The following is a 22,490-nucleotide window of genomic DNA, read 5'->3' as shown; positions in this document are numbered from 1 at the left end:
ACCTCCCACCACACCTCCAGTTCTCTCCCCTGCTCCAGTCCCTTGCAAAACAAATGCTAACGGTTTCCCATCAGCAGCTCCTTGCAGCCTCTGTCACACCTGAAGGGAGCCATGGGTTAGGAACACCTCGTGCTGTGACAGCCGCAGCAGCCCTATGTCATTCCGCCTCTGACATTAGCTGGCTGCCCTATCTTCACGTGTAGTTGGACAGGCTCAGTATATGTTTATTAAGACTGTAACAAAAGCCTTTCAATTTGTGCAGCAGAGATGGAGTCTTCAGTAGATCACAAAAACGGCCCACCAACTAGCCTCAGACAGAGGCTGATGGCATGCCTTGCCAATCTGAGGCTCTGGGTGAGGGCAGAGACTTGAGGAATACTGTACAGGGATCTGCAAATGGAGAAATCAGAAGAAGCAAGGCATACATATTGAGTAAGAAGTAGAATAATAAACTGATCCAAATGTTTTAAGGCATGTGCAAAGAGGTAAATTCTGAGGGATGCCTCCTTTCAATGCCTCCCGGAAAGTGAACTTTCTCTCTATCTAACATCTGTCTATTTCTCCATTTCAAACTTTAATGTATTCTTCAATATTGTTTGGCATCATGGGGCTTGATGTAGCAGAAAATGGGTAATAAAATACAAAGCTGTTTTGGACAGGAGACCCTAAAGTGTGTTTTGCCCAGTTCCCCCAAAATCCATAGAATGACACTAAGCTGATCCATTTAAGAGCTGTTCCACATACTCCAAACCAGCCACTGAAGCTTAATAATAGAATGTTGAGCTCACCTATGTCATAAGCACCAAAATGTCGAGAATGATCAAGGCTGGCTGCTTGTCTTGTCAAAGGGTGATGTGTTGCACATTTATGATGTCAACTAGTCTGACTCTTTTCCTTTTAGAGGTTGGAAATCAGATTGGATTTCATCCAGATTGCTTTTGGTTGATATAGCCTTGAAGTTGATTGGCTAATATTCCTTGTAGCATTTTGCGGGGAATGTGTAATTAGAGAGGCAAAAGCTGGCCAATACTTCTGGGTTTCTCAAAGGTGAGAGTTGAACATGTTACTTAGCTTCAATACCACTATTTGTGTGTGATAGTCTAACCACAGATTCCTAACACTTAGGCCTTGATTACGAGTTTGGTGGTAAAAAAAAAAAAACACCAAACTTATACATAGGGTAAATACCAATACCACTACATTCGGTAAATAATATATGTGGTAAATAACACTAATTATGAGTTTTACTATGCACCCCAGAATTGTTCTTTAGCACACGTTAGAATACCAAATGTGTGTTATTTAGTGCATGTAGTAAATACTGCACCCAATAAATAACACATGGAAAAACATCAGGAAGTGCCCATTTTCAGGCATCGTAAGTTGCTAAATTCTGGAAATTAACCCCTAGAGAACAGAAACAGCCTGAGCAACATACAGAGGACCTTCGGACACCCCAAAAGTCCACCAAAAACTCCTTCCTGTGTGGGACTGTGCAGACATTTGTTTTCCGTGGACTAAGCACATTGAAATAAGACAAACAGAATCCATTGCCATCCTCTGAGATCACTCATTCATCACAAGCACAAATCCGCAAGACTTTCCTATCCTGGACCCAGGCAGCTTAAGGAATTGAAAGTTTACGGATCATGACCTGAAGGCCCTGGCCACGGAGGTGGTAAGAAACCATGGCCATTTTACTTACCATCTCATGCTGAAGATGTCACCAAAAACATACTTATGGAAGGAAATAATTGACAAAATCAGAAATTAATAAACATATCCACGTGATGTTGAGATCATTAAAAACTGTTTATAACCCTTGAAATTCTAGGAACGTATTCAAGTTGCACAGTGCAAGCAAAAGAACATGTCAACTGTTGGTAGTTCTCCACCTCAGCATTACATCAAGCTGCGGGAAGAAAAAATTATACCCATCCTCAACATGTCTGGAGTGAAAGTAATAAAAGAAGGTCTTGAGGTCGGAGGAATCCAAGGAAAGGGACACAAGAGTTGTAATAAAAGTACAAGTGATTGTTAGAAAGTTGACTTGGCTCAGAATAATCATCATTGTGAAGAGTGACCAATGTAATTTGTTGCACATATTCACATTGATCCATGAATGTGACATCATAGGGGTTAGCAACCCTTTAATGGTATTGCTGACATTGGGATTAGACTACAATAATCATAATGCATTGTCATTTTGATGACAGAGTTAATTTGTCTGCTCATTACATTCAGGGTGATGTGTTATCAATGTACAATGTATGTTACTTTTTGTCAGGATCGTAACATTGTGGTCTCGTCCAGACCACCTACCAGACCAGTTCAGTACTTCATTTCAGGGTTTCAGCCCACTTGTTTCTGTCTACGTAAGACTACCAGGTGCACATGAGAGCACTCACAATCAGGAAATACTGCTGTAGCACTTGTTTGCTATGCTGGCATTTGCTTTGTGGTTGTACAAGAGAACTGCATAAGCTGCACACACAAACACTCAATCTCTGTAAAGCAACCATTACTTAGAAGAGTATTTTGCTAAAAGTTGACTGAGAAATATCAAAGGCCAATCCTGCTTTGCATTGTCTGTTGCAAATATTTTTAGTGTTTCTAGCATTTTCAATAAGTGGGCATGGCAGTCAATCCCTATTCTGGGCTCCATGATATCCGTAATTATGAAAATATGTTTTGTATGGTGCCCATACTGAGCCCATTCATGCTGTGGATCTCAAGTTGATTTGTATTTATGGGTTCCGGCCTTACTGTGTCAGCCCTGTCTCTCCTGTTGCTGCAGTATTTGAGGTCATTAATTGGTGGCTTGGTTTCTATTGTTATGCTGCATGGTTTGTTGGAGCAAAACATGGATCTGATATAGCATGATATTTTGGGGTAGCAGTGCTTCATCAATGGTGGTGAATTATGGAATATAAGTGTTGGCTGCTGCAATCTGTGAGAGCTTCATGTGTCCAGAACTGTTTATGTAGATCTGGCCCTGTGTGCAGGTGTGTGTGAGATTTTATTTTTGCAGTTCAGTGCATGTAATGTGTTTTTTGTGTATTATATTGTTTTTGGATTTTTTTTTGTATTGTTTTACAGCTTTTCTTTTATCCCCTACACTTGCAGGAATTCTTACTGTAGGAAGCTGACTCTGCGTATACCACAAATGAGGTATATTGTGTACGGAGTCCAGTGGATCCCCAGAGGCTTTACAGAGCCTAAAGTATATAATAGTAATGGTCTCTTTTGTGGGAGGGTGGTCAAGCAGTTAGGCTTATCAGAGGGTAGTGCTAAGCATTTGTTGTACACACACAGGCACGAAATGAGGCACACTCTGAATGACTAGCTCCAGGCCAATGTTTTATGTATCAAAAATATACATTGTTACTATATTTCTAGAACCAAAGGGATCTTTGTTGCAGGTAAGTGCAGTTTCAAGAATGTATCACTTTCAGGTATCAAATGTACTTTATTTAGAATTCACAGGTAAAACATTTACAGGTGAGTATTACTATTCAGTTTCAAAAATAGACACAGTGCAATTTCTTATAGAAAGCAATGCAGTCCTTGGCGAACAAAAGTAACAACACAGTACGTACTCGACTTACGATCCTAGTCTCCGAGGGTTAAGGTGCCCAAGGTCAAACTTTGTAAAGAGACACCAAGGGTGCATCACCAGCTACATGGGACCGGCCAGGTGCAGAGGTCAAAGTTGGTGTTGAGTGCCCAGTGGAATCCTGTGGGGACAGGGGGCAATCAGAAAGAAACAGCCGGGAGTTAATTACCCGCAATTTCAGGGCACAGAACTGGGGGGGTTTAAATCAGCACCAAGGGGGCCATAGGTCAGCACGGAATACACACCCTCAGCAGCACAGGGGCGGCCGTTTGCAAACACAGCATCAGGCACCTTTTCAATGGGTCAACCCAGGGGGGTCACAAAGATGCTGAAGGCGTGGTCCAGGGAGTTGATTGAAGAAAACCAACTGCTGGGCAGGTAAGTAGAGAGCCCACTGGACGTTGCTGGATTGTTGGTTGGGTTCCGCAAGGTCAGAGGGGCTGCGAGTGCCGGGGTACCTTTAGGCATTGTGAAATCTTCGACGGATCAGGTTTCAGTCAAGGGGGTCCTCTGGATTTAGGCTGCAGGCTCGTTCTGTTCTTCAGAAGTGGTCAAACAAGGGTGGACTCGAGGTCAGAATCCGGACTCTCTCCGGTCCGATGGGCCATCTATACTCGGGCCATGGGCGCTGGGTCTAGAGTGGGCAGGACTCACAAATTTGGCGGTTCTGGAGTACTCCTTGGATATTTCTTTGTGGATAGGGCTGCTGTCCTCAACAGATTATGGCAGGCAGTCCTCTGGGGGTTTTAGGTATCAGGTTTCCATGGCCCAATTCTCTCTACCTATTAAAATGCCCTTTTTAAATATATAGTGGGTAATCAAATGGGGTATGGGCCAATTGCAGCTTATATCTTTTAGGGGGACAATATATCACTAACACCTACGATATCTAATTTATTACACTGTCCACTTGTCTGCCCTCTGAAACCCTTTCCAAAATGGCCACGGCTATTATGCCCCTTTTCCTGTCTGCCCCTTATGACTTCCACCTCTAATAAAAATATTCCTACTTAGGCACCATAATGGGGCATAATACTTAATGTCGACTGAGATGCCTTAACATCTCAGCATTTTGATGAGACTAAATATACTTCTATTTGATTAATATAACATGAACACTCCATCATGGCCGCCAGTCTTTGGCACTCATTTACGTCTGACCCAGGGCACCAAAAATTAAGGAAGGTCTAGAGATGGGAAATTATACAAATATGGCATCATTCAGAAGCGCCCGCATCGGGGCGTGGGATTTAACCCCATGACTCAAGCTCTATCTCCTGATTCCCTTGCATATAAATAGGTAAGTGGCCGACTTTTAGGGCACAGAATACACTATTCCCCAAATATATTATTGTACTGTGTACCGACAACCATATGCTGATTTGCTATTTTATTCTTAACTCATTTATCAACTGCTGACTATCGATCTTGCGAGTAACATTTTTATCTTACATGGCTGCCTGACAGTATAATTTGCCCATAATCACTGCTTGCATTTCGACCCACTTGAAACGATTAGCTCTCAATTACAAATAGCATTCCACCAATCAAGAAAGTTCCCGTACACTTCCATTACACCATTCTTAGATCGGCGCACGCTCATCCAACTGCCCATTTCTTCTTAAATGAGTAGCAATTTCATCATAGGTGGCTGCTCTACTACATTATGGGGGTGATTCTGATTCTGGCGGGCGGCGGAGCGTGCTCCGCCGCCATGAAGGATTCCCCCGAGCAGCGGTAAGCCGGCGGGAGCCCGCCGACTTGCCGCTTCTGACCGCGGCTGAACCGCCGCGGTCAGAATGCTTGTGGGAGCACCGCCAGCCTGTTGGCGGTGCTCCCGTGGTCGGTGGCCCTGGCGGCCACCGGCCGCCAGGGTCAGAATGACCCCCAATATGTGCATTGCAAGTATCTATGTATTTAAACACCTCTTTACAGATTTCTTGCATTAATCAACTTTAATCTACTTACTCAACTTGATTTGAGAGACAATGACAGCCTGTTATTGCAATAATATGTTCTGATGCTTGTTACCTTATTCTACATGTCACTCTCTTTCCCTTAACAGACTGAATTTAATGATCCATCAATAAGGCCCTCATTACAACTTCGGCGGTCTTCACAGAAGCTATGCCCCCATCTGTAGTATAGTGCACCCTGCCTTAAGGCTGTAAGGCCTGCTGCAGGGGTGACTTACCTATGCCACAGGCAGTGGTTTGTGGGTGTGAGACCCTGAGAGGGATGGCATGTTGACTTTACCTTTCTCTCCCCACCAACACACACAATCTGCAATAGCAGTGTGCATGTGTTTGGTGAGGCGTCCCTTAGGGTGGCACAGTACATGCTGCAGCCCTTAGGGACCCTCCCCGGTTACAGGGCCCTTGGTACCACTGGTACCTTTTACAAGGAACTTAGCTGTGTGCCAAGGGTGTGCCAATTGTGGAAGCAATTGTACAGTTTAGAAAAAGACCACAGGTACTGGGGTCTGGTTAGCATGATCCCAGCACACACTCAGTCAAGTTAACATCAAATATCAGGTGAAATGTGGGGGGTACCCGTGCCCAAATGGGCACTTTCCTACACTTACCTCCTCATTTTGACTAGAGGTGGCATTTCCATTGGTTTTTAATGGGGTCTCATATTGGCAATTGTGTGTTATTTACCACATGCCTTTTTTTCAGATGTGGTAAGTATCACATAGGGTAAATATCACGTGTTAAGTAGAGCACGTGGACTGCAGACTTGGTATTTAGTACCTGTGGTCAATATCAATTGCAGGTTTTGACTTGTGATCACACAATTTGTTTGTCATGCAATATTTACCCCGGCATGCGGTAATTACAATTATGCGTAACTCATAATAAGGGCGAAAGACTATCCCAGAGACACCAGACTTTATCTGGAAAATATCAACAGCAGTTCTTCTCCATGCAAACAGGTGGCGTCACTGGGCTCCATGCTGGTACTCTACCAGCCATGAAGTGACTGAGCAGAGTGGCATACAAGTACTATCAATCCATGCCGATATCAGTTTTTTGTCACTTCCCCTTTCCTTGCTGTCAGACGCAGAGCGTTGAACACTTGCTGGGACAGTGTGCTGAATTCTAACTTGGAACCTGTTTGAACATTAAAGACACCTCTCCACAGAACAGACTGGTGAGAGGGCATTGAGGATTCTGCAGTTAAGAGTATCCACCAGAAAATTCTTAGTGAAAATAACTTGTTCTCCTCATGGATACCTGTAACCACTGATACCTCACCTTTAGAGTAAATCCCATAGCAGTACCTCCCAAAGGTGGAGGGCCTAGGGAGTGGACTCAGACCGAAAAGTCCTGTAGAACGAAGTGACTTACCAGCCAGACCTTCTGTCAAGACAGTAGTGTTTTGTGACCATATGCACCAATGCACATGTTGCAGCCTGAGAAATGTCTAAAACACGTACCCTTCTCGCTAAAACCACTGTGGCAATCTGGGCCCTGATTGAATGGGCCTGCAGGCCTTCTGGGGGATGCTTCTTAGTCAGTGTGCATCAGATTCTGATGCAGAGGAATGTCCACTTTGACAGGCTCCTCTTCTCCAAAGCCTTGCCTTTCTTAGCATCTGAAAATCCAACGAAGAGCTAATAGTCTTCCTAATGGCCTTTTGCACGGTCAATATAAATAAAACTCTTTTTGAATCAAGGCAAGGGAGTATCTCTCCTCAAGGGCTAGGGTGAAGCAAAAAAAAGCCAGGAAAGCAATTAATTGACCAACATGGAAGGGTATCATAACTTTTGGAAGGAAGGCTACCTTAGTTCCTACCACAAACTTGTCCATCAATAAGATGGTGTAGGGTGCTTGAACTGACACTTGCACTTCACGCACGCTACATGCTGTCATGAAGGTGATAAGGAACAATGTTTTGAACATCCAGAACCTTAAGAGGCTCAAAGGGTATGCACATCAAGAGTTGACGTCCCATTGAGTCATCACTAATGGTCTAGGATTAAACATATGCTAAACCTTTGATTAAATGCATCACAACTGGTGATTTAAACAAGGATGGTTGATCCAATAAACACAAAAAAGCTGAGAGGGTTGAAAGGTATCCTTTCACTGTGCCAACTGCAGGAGCCTACTGGACCAACTAATAGAAAAACAAAAGGTTTGGCCTTTAAGGGATCAGTAGTCTGTCACCACACCAGGCAACACATTTTTGTCAGTGATCAGTGTAGTTGGACTTCTTGAAAAAGCATCTGGCAGCAAGGATGACATCCACCACCTTGGTTGGCAAATCAAATGCATTTCACTACTGATGTCTGTTGTCCACACATGGAGGTATAAGTTGTGAAGATTCCGGTGCAAGCTCATGCAGTATCTCTGACCCAGGAGGTCCTCCTGAAGTCAAAGCTGTATAAGAGGGCAATTACTCAGGCGCTCCAGATACCGTACGTTCCTGGCCCAGTACAGGCAAGTCGAGATGACTTGGGCTAGGTGTAGGAAGGTAGCCTCTTTCTAGCCTTGTTACCCCCACTTTTGGCCTGTTTGTGAGTATATGTCAGGGTGTTTTCACTGTCTCACTGGGATCCTGCTAGCCAGGAACCCAGTGCTCATAAGTTTGTGGCCTATATGTGTTCCCTGTGTGGTGCCTAACTGTATCACTGAGGCTCTGCTAACCAGAACCTCAGTGTTTATGCTCTCTCTGCTTTCCAAATTTGTCACTGCAGACTAGTGACTAAATGTACCAATTCTCATTGGCCCACTGGTACACCCATATAATTCCCTTGTATATGGTACTTAGGTACCCAGGGTATTGGCGTTCCAGGAGATCCCTATGGGCTGCAGCATTTCTTTTGCCACCCATAGGGAACTCAGACAATTCTTACACAGGCCTGCCACTGCACGTTATTTCACAGCCATTTTTCACTACACATAAGTAACTTATAAGTCAACTATATGTCTAACCTTCCCCTGGTGAAGGTTGGGTGCCAAGTTACTTAGTGTGTGGGCACCCTGGCACTAGCCAAGGTGCCCCCACATCGTTCAGGGCAAATTCCCCGGACTTTGTGAGTGCGGGAACCATTACACCCATGCACTATACATAGGTCACTACCTATGTATAGCGTCACAGTGGTAACTCCGAACATGGCCATGTAACATGTCTAAGATCATGGAATTGTCACCCCAATACCACTCTGGTATTGGGGGGACAATTCCATGATCCCCCGGGTCTCTAGCGCAGAACCCGGGTACTGCCAAACTGCCTTTACGGGGTTTCCACTGCAGCTGCTGCTGCTGCCAACCCCTCAGACAGGTTTCTGCCCTCCTGGTGTCCAAGCAGCCCTGGCCCAAGAAGGCAGAACAAAGGATTTCCTCTGAGAGAGGGTGTTACACCCTCTCCCTTTGGAAATAGGTGTGAAGGGCTGAGGAGGAGTAGCATCTCTGCATAAGCCAGTCTACACCGGTTCAGGGATCCCCCAGCCCTGCTCTGGCGCGAAACTGGGGAAAGGGGAGTGACCACTCCCATTAACCAGTACCTCCCAGGGGAGGTGCCCAGAGCTCTTCCAGTGTGTCCCAGCCCTCTGCCATCTTGGAATCAGAGGTGTTGGGGGCAGACTGGACTGCTCTGAGAGGCCAGTGCAAGCAGGGTTGTGTACCCAGGACTTTGCAATCTCAGCATTCATGCATGGAGATTAAACAGCAACATCTGAACACCTTCAACCTTCCTCCAGAGATGGCTGATCTCATATTGACAGTCAGGTATCTCACGACAAAAACTTATATACCCGTTGTTGGGTCTAGTTTGTGGTTTGATGCAGCAGATAACAGATTGACCCTCTGTAGGCCAGGTTATCAGGTATTCTGTTGCTTTTGTCTCTTGCCTGGGAAGGCTTTGCTTTGGACTTGGTTAAGGGGTACCTTTCAGCCTTTTTACATTTGCCGGATCAGCCTTCATTATTTAAGTCACTGGTGTTTTTTGAAAAGTTGCCAACAATTGTATCCCTCCTCTTCTTTTGTCATGCCTTAGTGGGACAGCCTTAGGTTGGTCTACCCCCAACTTGTTTCCTGCCTCTCTCCAATTTTCTGATCTACTTTTTGCTGGTTTTAGGACTCTGCTCACTTTACCACTGCTGACCGATGCTAAAACACTTGTGCTCTCTCTCCTAAACATGGTAACATTGGCTCATATCCAATTGACATATTTAATTTACCTGTAAGTGCCTAGCAAAAAGCACTAGAGGTGCCCAACCCCTGTAAATTAAATGCTACTATTGGACTTGCAGCACTGATTGTGCCACCCACTTAACTAGCCCCTTAACCATGTCCCGGGTCTGCCATTGCTAGGCCTGTGTGTGCAGTTACACTGCCACTTCAACTTGACATTTAAAGGTATTTGACAAGCATTAAATTCCCCTTTTCTTACACATACGTCACCCCTAAGGTAGGCCCTAGTAACCCATAGGGCAGAGTGTTATGTAAGTAAAAGGCAGGACATGTCCTTATAAGTTTTACATGCCATGGTAGTGAAAAAACTCCCACAGTTGTTTTTCACTGCCATGAAGCCTATGCCTCTCATAGGCCAGCATTAGAGATTCCCTTATTAGCTTAAAGGTGGTAATTTCTGATCTGAGAGGAATACATTTGTCATATTTGGCATGGTTGGAATGGTAATAAGAAATTCTTCTTACTGGTGAAGTTGGATTCTACATTACTATTACAGAAATGTCACTTTTAGAAAGTAGGCACTTCTCTGCACTTACTGCCATCTGTGCCTTACAGCCTGTCTCCAATCCACGTCTGGCCTGTGCTGGTTGACAAATCCCCTTGTGCATTCCTCCCAGACATCCATTAACACTCAGCTGCATCTGCATACAGATGGGTTTCTCTGAGCATGATTGGTGGAGGGGCTCTCTCTTATGCTTGAAAGGCCAGTTGCCTGCCCTCACAAAAAAGACTGATAATCCTCCACAGGGCTCCTGACAGACCGGTCTGGGTTGATAGGGGAACTTGTGCACTTCAAAACCACTCTTTGAAGTCTCCTCTGCTTCAAAGGCACATTTGGGTATATATACTGGGTCTGTGACCCCCACCAAATCGGACACTTCTGGACATACAACTGGATTCTGTCAGAAGGACTACCTGGCTGCCCAAAGGACTCATTTGGACTGCTTTGCTGGAAGGTCTATTGGCCTGCTTGTTGTCCTGTCGCCTGCTGACCACTGACTCCGCTGGAAGGACTCTGCCTTTCTCCTCCAGGGCTCTCTAAGAACTTGGATTGAGCTTGCCTCCTGTTCTGAGGGCTATCAAAGACTTCACCAAAGAGAAGAAAATCCAGCGCATCAGAAAATTGGCTTATTGTCTGCAAAATTGGATGCCTGCCAGATCGAGACAGTGCCTGCCTTGTGGCTGAAAAATCACAGCATCACCTGCGGGATCAATGCAGCACCTGTTGCTTCTGCTTAATATGTTCTGGGTTTTCCACGCATCATCCCTGGGCATCGAAATATCCCCGCATTGCAGTGAGGAACCAAGGCTATGCTCCTGGAAACCAAAGCATCACCTTGCAGCCTGGAAAGAAACAACACACTGCCTTTGCTGCGCTGCAAAAAATGTACGCATTGCTTTATTTTTCAATGCATTTCTTCCTCTGTATTATTTTTTTACGCATCCCAGGTACTGTGTGTTAAAAGGATACAACCACTGATTCTTAAGGATTGAGACTCATTTAAACCTTTACAGGTGATATCTTGACTTGTGCAGATTTTTGTTGTTGTCTTATTTCATTCAGATAAATATCTCTTTTCCAAAACTAGTATGGTGTATTTTTTTTTGGTGTTTTCACTGTGTTACCCTGTGAGTTATTGCGTACATACTTTACACATTCCCTTCTAAGTTAAGCCTGCCTGCTCTCTGCCAAGCTACTGGAGGTGAGCACCGGATAATTTAGATTGTGTTGTGACTCACCCTGACTAGAATTGTGGTCCCTACTTTGACAGAGTACACTCCTCTGCCAACTAGAGACCTTACAGGTGGTGCTCCTAGTCTCCATCACTTTAGCACAGTCCATCACAAAGAGTGCTGAACTTTTACATCAGTCATACTAAAGAACACCAGGCAAATGATCTGCTCTTTGTGAGGTTCACTGGGGCGAAAAAAAGGCAAGGCAATGAAGAAGAAGGCCATATCCCATTTGAGTGCACTCCGCATCATGATCTGTTATATTTTGGTCAAAAAGGAGCCTCCAGAAGGTCTGCAAGCCCATTCCAGTAGAGCCAAAGCTCCCACTACTGCATTGGCACACGGAGTTCCTGTCATGGACATTGTCATGCAGCACTATGGGCATCGCTCCATACATTCACTAAGCATTACTGTCTAGACAGCTAGATTCACAAAGAATGGCATTTTGCCCACTTGGTTCTACAGGACTTTTGGTTTGAACCAATTCCTAGATCCACCTCGTACTAGGTATTGCTCTGGTATCTATTCAAAAAGTGAGGAATCTGTGGTTAGAAATCTCTATCAGAAGAACAAGTTGTTTACCTTCAACAGTGCCCTTTCTGATAAAGACTCTATATAACTGCACATTCTGCACCAACCTTCCTATCCTCCCTGTTCTGTGAATTGTGTTGTATATATTAATAAGCATGAGCATCAGCCCTTTAATCAGGCTGCCACTTTGGCAGGACCTTCCATCTGAGCAGCAGTGCCCGCAACTTAATCTATGCATTTCACACCTTTGTGCAAGGGCACTGAGGGGCAGTAGTTGGCTGCATTTGATCTGCATCCAAAAGTAATGTATGTCATCCTGGCGCCAGATGCCTTTCCATGATGTCAATTTACTCTGGGCAATGTGATAAGTTTGCGGCTTGGTGTGGTAAGTGCAATATTGATCATTTACAATCCAAGCTGTTGGATGCTCTTTTGTTTGTTTTGTCTTTGGCCCACCAAGGCCTTACAGTGGGCATTATTAAAGGTTAACTGTCTGCCTTTTCAGCCTTTTTTATATTTAACAGAACAGCCACCTGTGTTTAAAACACCTATTGTGATCAGAGTTATAAAAAACTTGACCTATCATTTGTGAATTCACTGTGGGACCTTCATTTGATCTTAACGTTTCTTATTTGCATGCCCTTCAAGCTAATGCATAGCTGCTTGCTGTGTCTCTAGACGTTGAAGACAACATTCCTCGTTGTGATTACTTTACATGAGTAAGCTTCTGACACTGTTGGTGCATCCACCCTATACCATCTTTTTCCCAGACATGCCTTCTTGCCTAAAATTGTGACTCCTTTCCACGGTGAGCAATCTGTAACTTTTCCTTGACATCTGTCAGGCTATGATGTAGTGTCAGTGCATACATTCACAAAGTACTGCTGCCTTGACAGCCAAGTCCAGAAGGAAGGATATTTCACCTGCTTGGTCCTGCAAGAGTTTTTGGTCTGAGTTCTCTCCACAGACCCTCTACATGGGTAGTTACTGCTTTGGTATTCATGCTAAGGTGAGGAGTCCATGTTTAAAAATATCTATTAGAAGAACAAGTTACTTACCTTTGGTAACACTCGTTTTGGTGGATACCTTTGGAGTGGCACTTATATGCGGTTCCTCCTGGGCGGTATGGAGTCAGTGCTGAACTGCACGGCCCCACATAGCAGCACATGGGAGCATTGTTGGAGAAAAGTTTTCCAGATCCATTCTGGTGCCTGGGAAGTATTCAAAGGCGAGGAATCTTCTGGTGGAATATTTAACATAGAGCATTACCAAAGGTAAGTAACTTGCACTTTTGTCCATGCACCCCTAACCAGAAAGCTTGGTAGTGCAGGCGTCATCTTCCTCCTGCGAACAGAACCCATGAATTGTGGGTGGTGGCATTCATGGTAATACTAGGCCTACTGGAACATCTGCAGGAGCACTTTACAGAAGTGGTCAGAGATGGCGAGGATGCCTCCAAATTATTAAGGAAGGCCTGGACACAGTAGATTTGGTGGCCAGGTCCATGGATTGCCCTAAGGAGGAAAATCTGGATGAGATTCACTGGTTTCTCAAGATATATGCAGACAGCCACATGGACGTACCTACAGATTGCTATCGCCTGTTTGGGCCCAAATTCGAATTTGGACCAGGAGCGGATAAAGGCAGACAGAGCAACCACTGGATGGAAGGGTCTAGTGGCCCCAGCTGAAGACATCCATAAGCAAAATGAGACGTTTTGGTGCACCTTTTGTATCAACGTCAGCTCTCCCAGCCAGTGCAATCACTGAACCAGTTTAACATGCAGCGTAGAGGCAAATAGACAGACAAGCTCAGCCGTCCTCCACCACCTGAATAGTCGCTTTATATCCCCATAAAGAGAACACATGCAGGCAGTGGGGGAGAGAAAGAGTGTCTCTCTACAGGCCTGGAAGGTCATTACGACGACCAGTGGATCCTACAGATCATAGAAACCGGTTACACTGTTCCCTTCTAACAGACCATCCACCCCCTAATCTTCCCTCTCAGCCCTTTATTCAGAGGACCACTTGCAAATTTTTAGCAGAAGGGGGTATCCATTCTCTAGAAAGGAGCTGTGAAGCTGGTCCCAGAGCAGGAAATTGGGCAGGGGTCCTACTCAAAGTACTTCCCGTGCAAGGAGAAGTTCAAGATATTGTGGCTCAGATGCTTTTGGTGTTGGAACAGAAAACTGAGTGGAGTCCCTAAAATTACAGTATGCATATTTCTACTTACCAGTCCTGCGATTCGTGGTTTGTTCCACCCACTACCAATTTGTAGTCCTACAGTTTAATCATGCATCAGGACCCAGGGTCTTTACCAAAGGGATGGTGGTATATGCAGCACATCTACACAGGTTGGGAATCTTTATGTTCTGTACCTCAAGGACTGGCACCTCAAGGCGGGCTTGCCACAGCTGATGTCTGACCACCTGAACATCACAGCATCTCTACTGGTCAACTTGGGATTTTCAATCTTCCTGACCATGTTTCTCCTGGAGGATCCGATACTTTTAGGATATGATTGATATTTCTGATGGGAGCCAGAGTTCCAGGCCTGATGGTACGTCACCTGCTATGTATGATGGCTTTCTGCATTCTACTGGTCACATCCGCAGGCTGGCACAGGATGGCTCTAAAGTGGTGCCTCTGTATGCAGTGGTTGAAACACAGGTTATCCATTGGATGTTGTCAATATTCTCCTGGACATTACGGTGTAGTTGGTTTGGTGGTCCATAGAGGAGAACCTGATGCAAGAGAAGTCCTTTTTCCCCACCACCAGTAGTCACCACAGTAGTGGCGAACACCACCACAATAGAGTGGCCTGTGGATATGGAAAAACTGCAAGTCAGTGGCTTCTGGTCTCTGGAAGAGGAACTCAGCACATCAAATAGCTCGAACTGCATGTGATATGCCTGGCCTCAAAGGCTTTCCTGCTCTCCCTTGGCAACTAAGCTGTCTAGACCTTGACAGACAAGATGACCGTGATGTGGCATATGAACAAGGAGAGGGCATGTAGTCTCATCTCTGCTGGGACGTTCTGAGTCTGGAGACAAGAACATGGGAATTGGCTGGTCACCAACCATCTTGCAGACGCTTTGAACTCCAGGGCGACAGCCTTAGTCTGCATCATCTTTCCGAACACCAAGTAGCACTACCATATGGAGGTGGCCCAAGAAATCTTTGTGCTGAGGGTACTCGTCAGCTGAATTTCTTTGTTACTTGCAAGAAGGCACACCGCCCAGTTGTGTACCCTCCCTTTTTCCACTGCAGGGAACATTGGGTGTTGTGTTTCAGTTGATGTGGATTTGTCTGCTTCTGTATTGCCACATACGTTTAATTCCTGAAGTGCTAAGGAAGCTGCCACCTGGATCAGGCCCAAGTCGTTCTAATTGCCCCAGACTGACCGAAAATTAAATGCCAAGCTCCTGTCAATCTGCCTGTGTCCTCTGCTCCTGCTACTTCTCAGTGTGGACCTCCTCTCCCAGTCAGAGGCAGTTTCTACACCCCAATCTCCAGAGTCTTCACCTTCATGTCTTGAGATTAAGTAGGAGCTGAGCTCCTTTCATCTGCAACCGGCAGCAGATTACGTCATCTTATCAGGCATTCTTCCTAAACAAAGTCTATTTGATGTCTTTATAGGGACTAACATTCGTGTTACCACCGTCTCCAATTGTCAGGCCCCAATGGGGCCTTAATTTGATTCTGACATAATTGATTGACTGTGACCCTTTTGAACGTTCAAGTAGCTGCCAGTTCTGGCTACTAACACTGAAGACTGTTTCTGGTGGACATCAATCTATGCCATGTGTCACTGTGTTACAAGTTGTGTGTCCTGTACCCTTCACCTGTTTTTACCTGGACAAACTGGTTCTGAGGAACAAAGCAGCTTTTCTGCACCAGGTGGTTACCCCATCCCATATGGGGAAGACCATTATGCTACCAACCTTCTACCCTTATCCTAAAAGATTACTCTTTCTGGACCCTTGTAGGCCAGTCAATTTCTACATCGACCAGGAAAGGAGGTAAGGTCTGACAACCAGCTCTCATGGGGTATGCAGTTAACAAAAAGAGTAAGATGGTCCAGAAAAGGATATTGCAATGCTGGAATGTCCTCTGTATTAAATTCTGTAATGCCTTTTCCAAAAAAGAACCACCAGAAGGAATTTATACTCATTCTGCTAGAGCGAAAGTGTCGTGCTGACCCTGGGAACTTTCTCATGGCAGACTGACATGGGCTTCCCTTCACACATTTGCAAATCATTATTGCTTGGTTTGAAAAGTGAGAAGGGAAGGTCAGTTCACTTACTCTGCGCTGCAAGGATTCCTGGTCTAACCATTCCTTCAGGCCCACTACCTAGAAGGTGGCACTGCTATGGTATCTATTCAAAAGATGAAGAATCTGCAGGTACATGTATCCATCAGAAGAAAAAGTTACTTACCTTTGGCAAGAATCTTCATGGTGAATACTCTATTTACCAGCAGATCCCACACACCTCCCCATTTTGACGGATGGTCGCAAACGTCTGGGCATAAATAAGGTTCGAAATTAGTTTGGTTGCAGTGCACATTCATGTTTGTTCTGATGCGATTCTCCTCATGGCCTCTACAGGCTCAGACAAAATGGATGAGGACCTGGTTCAGGGTGCTGGGGTGGCAATTCTATGACTCCGGGGACAACAAGTTCACATGATGACAGACATTGGATTGTATCAAACGCCATCTACTGGTGCAGGAGAGCTATTGCAAAGTTTCTGGATCCTGGGGGTATGGAAAATTCGAGAAATCTGCAGATAGAGTATCCATCAGAAATATAATTACCAAAGGTGTTACTTTTTTCATTGCAACATATTTCACAGAGTGCTCATGAAGAAGCCACATAAAATGTCCTGCTGTATAACCTCTTACAGTTGAGACCTGCAGACCTCTTTTGGCTACTGGTAAAGTGAAAAATGTGGCTTCTGACAAACAGGATCCAGACATTTCCAAACAAGGAAGGAATAATCTCTATTCTGCCATTAAAACTCAGCTGTGCCATCACTACTACCTCAGCAGCTTCGTAACCACCAGAGATGCTATTCTGAGAACAAATGGTAGACTTCTGAACAGAAAATGCCTGTCCTCCACCACAAAATAGAAGTATGTATTGACACCACACACATATTTGAGAAGGCACTTGAGTCTATCTCCATTTTTAGGTCTCAGCTAGAGACTGAATAAGCGGTCTGTCAACCTTTACTATTATTTCCAATATACAGTGAGTGGGCTTATGGCCAGTCCCTTGCTCATGGTTGGATGGTTTTGTTGCCTATTTCAGTTGTTCCCCTCTTGATCCAATGGCTTTCCTCTGTATTCCTATATTTGTATGTCCAGACACTTTTCTGTCTCCTAGTGTTTTGATGACTTGCATCCTTCCATTGCTGAAAATTGCTTGCATTCAGGGAGCTGTTTTTTTATTCTCATTTAAGAACTTCATGGAGGTATGCATTTCCTTGTATGGTCCCTTGTGTGATGGTTCTTCCATTGCTTTGCTCCCCACAACACTGTGTTGCTTCACCTCCAGCAGCTCATCTGCTGCTTATCCTATTCTCCCCATCCTTCTTTTTTTAATATGCCACTCCAGATCCTCTAGCTGCTCGTCATACTCTTCCCCCCTCTTCAACCACTTAAAAAAAAAAAATGCTTTTGGTCTGTGTTCATCTAAAATTGGTTTTTACCCATTTCAAGACAGGCATTCGCGCATGTGTGGAGGCGTCAAGAAATGGATTTGTTGTAGATGAACAAAACCACCCAAATATGGCCACCGTGGCGATCTTCAGTATCAACTGTTTTTATTCACAAACGTACACACACACTATTGTCTACAGCCATCCGGCTGATGAGGAGCTTGAGGTTACCCTTGTTTCCATTTTTTTTTCCGTGTCCAGATTTTTTATTGGTTTAATACGTTAATTCTTCCTTAAGTACTACACAGTAAATATCACCGTGCAGCAGTTTTATAGGCATTGATCAGGATATGTAAATTCTTCCAGCATATTGGCTAGTGCATTATTTCAGCAAGTAAAGAAATAAAGCCCTAATAAGGTGCTGTATATCACTGGAGACCCAAGCACCACTTATTCCAGCTCTGTCCAGCAGCGGATAAAGGACATACACATTAAAACACCAGGGCCCAGATTTATTAATATTTGGCACAAAAAAGCAAGACAACTTGTTGCTCTGCGCCAAATGGACTTTTACTGCTTGCATTACTCCAGATTTACTAAGCCATGCAGAGCCACACAAGGTGGATCTGTGTGGCCCACCAAATCTAACTGAAGAGCTTATGTTGCCTTGTATCACCTTGCATGACGCAAGGGTAATGCAAGCCCTAGATATATCTGTGTCCAAAGGCTGTACCATGGATCTGTCTTCACTATTGTACAAGTGGCCTGGGAGTTTCTTTTTGGAGTCTTGAGTGCACACATTAACTCAACATATCTCTGAGCCAGTGCCTGTCCTGCTGACAGGAGAGCACCGAAACACACAGAGGCAATTCCTGCCATATGTTTTCGAACTTTGCTATCAGCAAAACATACACCAACTCAGAGATGTTTCGAGTCAATTTCCGAGGAAAAAGGGAATAATACATAAAGGGAGAATACAGACAAGAGGGGTACTGAAGGTGACCTCAAAAAGGGTAAGAGAGTGTATCATAAGACATATACATGCATTTTATATTGCTTATCCAGCAGCCTAATCATCAGTTTATAAGTGATAGCAGTATGGGGATGTACTTGTGAAATAGGTAAAGATAACACATATTTGATAATTAAACATTGTTTATTGACAAGATGATCACCTTCAGATGTGGGGTCATATTTATTAAATGTTTACTGGGAACCTGGACCCCAGGGTACATGTCGTATATGTCATAGACAGAGTAAGGTAACACACTGTGGGGAGGGGGGATTGTGGTTAGAATGGGGTAAATGAGGGGGAAGGGCGAATCATGTGTTCCTATAATTGAGTAGTAAAAGAAAAGGATGTTCAGTTGAAATTATGTCAAATCATAAAAAGGAAGAAAAAAGGTGAAAATGTCATGGTGTTGGATTTCCGATTACCTAGGAGGGTCAAAGCAAAAGCGGTTAAGCAATTTCTATATAAATTGGGAAGATGTGGGGAAATCTTTGTTGGCAGACTAGTTCATATGCATGCTCCTTAAATAGGTTACCCAGGCCCACCAGTTATGGTTTGAAGCATCCATAGTAGATTTCCAGTCAATCAGGATCCCTTTAATTGTAATAGTGAGCAACCAATCAAGTAGGTAGATATCAGTCAGGAAGATCTATTAGGGGGTTAGCGTAATGTGAGCCCAGTATGATCAGCGTAAAGGAAACTGGTATGGGGCTTTTAAAGATTTTCTGCAATTGTGAGGCGATGCCCAGTCATTAAGAGTGTAGGCGAGTGCAGGAGAACATGTGATCTTCATCACCCTGTGAGGACTGCATGCCAAAAGGAGTACGAGTTTGTTAGTTTGAGGTGAAATAGTTTTGCCGGAGTCCAATAGAAGAGGTGTGCAGCAAAACACTTGGTTTGGGTCAGAGAAGGAACCAATTTGTATTTCAATAGGTGTGAGCCTATTTGTGACCAGGAGGAGGTGGAGTGAGGTTTTTCGCAGAGAAATAAGAAGCCCATTTCTCTGTCAACACTGTGTGCCAGGGTGTATTAGAAGATGTAAATAATTTGTAAACTTTAGAGGCAGTATGACCTTTCAAGAGTAACACACTTACTTTATGTAGAATGTGTGAGTTTTGGAGCAGGCCAAGTTTTGATATCTTGACCTTAGCTTGTAAGAAATCATAAAAGTCAATGTTCAGAAGGCCATGTTTGTGTTGTCAGGTAGCAAACCTAAGTGGGTCAGTATGATCGTGCAAGTCAGCAATAGTTTAGACTTCCTTTGCTGCCCAGATTGGTCCAATTGTTAAAGAGTTAGGAGTTCATAGTTTATCATTGTTCCAAAGGGAAGTGAAAAAGGAGGAACATACTTTGGAACCCAATAGTGTGTCTAGGGATAGTATGGCATGGATGGTGTCTTTCAGGATCTTTCGAGATTGGGTGAGAGAATTTTGTGACATCGTCAGAGTGGCAATAATGAATAGGGGGCGCAGATTGAGGCCTCTACAGGCCCTATACAAGTTTTTTTTGTGGGATCTGTAACAAACCAATGTGCCCCTTGAGTTGTCAAGTAGGCAGTTAGGTAGATGGACCATTTGGGGAAGATGCAGCCTCCAGCTGTGATGGGAGACCTCAGTTGTTTTAGACTGAGTTTGGGTTTTTTGTTTTCCCAGAGAAAATTGGAGACAACTTAATCCACTTTTAAGAACAAATCAGGTGATAAATGAAGGAGGAGCATACTAGATAAAAAGCTCACCAATGGTGAAATAACTATCTTGATGGTTTCAAATCTACCTTACCACGAAATATGTTTAGGAGACCATGTACTTAGTAGATCTTTTATATGATTTAGAGTTTTAGTTTCATTAATGAAGATATATTCAGAGAGGTCCCTAGCGAACCAGATTTTAAGATTTTTTTATTATATTCTTCCCTCCGAAGCTTGACGATCCAATTATTGAAGGGTGGCAACATACATTCAGATAGAGAAACTCTGTTTTATTCCTGTTGAGAGAGTATCCAGAGAAGAGAACCATTTAATAATATTCAGAATATCAATAATGGCAAATATCAGGATATCATCTGCATATGCTGCTGTTTTGCACGGTATGTCATTAAATGATATGCCTGGGATGTTCAATGATTCATGTATCATTAGGAGGAGAGGGTCAATGGCTAGCAGAAACAAGAGTGGGGATAGGGTGCAACCTTGACATGTGTTCCCTGTTGAAGGGGAAATGACTGGGATAGAGCTACATTTATCCTAATTTTAGCCGTGGGATTTGAGTACTGGCCTTTGGCCATCGTAACAAACTCATCCCCCCAGGTTATGTCTCAAAAACGGCTTTAAGGGAAGGTCACGAAACATTGTGAAATGCCTTTTCTGTGTAAAGAGCAATGGCAAAGCGAGTTAGAGGCCTTCTCTATAATGTGGAAGAAAAGGTGAATATTGTCACTAGCTAAGATGCCTTTAATAAAGCTAGATTGTGTGGGGAAACCCATTTTGGAATTGGGGGCAAGATGATTAGCAAGGATTTTTGCATATATCTTTGCTTCCATATTAATAAGGAAGATGGGTCCGAAGTTTTTAGGTTTGGAGTGGGCCTTCCCATCTTTTGGTATGACTATGTTAGTCGTTTCTGAGGCAGTCCCTGATACTAAACTAGAGGAAGCAAAGTGGGAAAGGGTTGATTCTAATGTATTGATAATTGAGGAAGGAAGATTTTGTAGATTTCAATTGGAAAGCCATCCGGACCAGGGTCTTGAACCGATGGAATCCTTTTAATAGATTAAATGATCTCCAATTTCAAAATTGGGTTGGTCAAGCATGTGCGATTGTGTTCGTCAATGTGTTTAAGTGGGAGAGATTTGAGAAAGTTAAGACATTAATTGAAGAGAGTGTTATTAGCTGCTGTATATAACTGAAGACTAGGTATTGCGTCCGTAGAAGTCTGTACTTTGTTTTGTTCATCCTTAATTGTCTGAATAAGAGTGGAATTGTGTTTAAATTTAAGGTATGTCACTTGAAACTTTCTGGCTTTATTCAAGTAAGAGAGCTTTTTGCCCTTTTGGGCGGGGACCCCTAGGTATGTGCGTTTGCTGACTATTGAGCTGTATTCAAATTTAAGGCATTTTAATGTCACGAGTATGGCCTTGTCATTACTTTCCCATTATTATTTTTTCTCTTTATCTTTGATTTCTGAAATCAGATGATCTAAGGACGATTTGATTGTCTTATTCTTCCAGGGCATTCGTGTTATGAGTTGGCCTCTACAAAAAACATGTCAGTGAGTCCCAGAGGATTACAGGGGAGGCTATTGAGCGTTTGTTATCAAGAATATACTGTGATATGTTCCTGTGGACATTACTGATTACTTCCCGGTCTTCCACAATTTCCAAATTCGTTTGCCAGATTTTGAGTTTTGGAGGGGTGAGAAGGAGTTGTAAGGAGATCGAGATAGCTGCATGCTCCGAGATAGTGATGGGATCCATGGAAATGGAGATAACGTGTTGAAGGAGAGAAAAGTTGGTTAAGAGATAGTCACTCCTAAAGAAAGTATTATGTGGGTGTGAAAAGAAAGTAAAATCACTGCCAGCGGGGTTGTGGAGTCTCCAGACATCTGAAATTCTGTGTGCAGAACAAAGAGTGCTTTTAGGGATTTAGAAGTTCTATTACTGGAGGCAGATTGTCTGTCTAGGACAGGGTCTAGAGGTAAGTTCAAGTCGCCACCAAAGATAATACGTGCATATGGGGGC

Source organism: Pleurodeles waltl, chromosome 12 (assembly GCF_031143425.1).
Source record: "Pleurodeles waltl isolate 20211129_DDA chromosome 12, aPleWal1.hap1.20221129, whole genome shotgun sequence".
In the NCBI taxonomy this organism is placed as follows: domain Eukaryota; kingdom Metazoa; phylum Chordata; class Amphibia; order Caudata; family Salamandridae; genus Pleurodeles; species Pleurodeles waltl.
The sequence above is the reverse complement of the archived record's forward strand: the minus strand, read 5'-3'. Positions refer to the sequence as shown.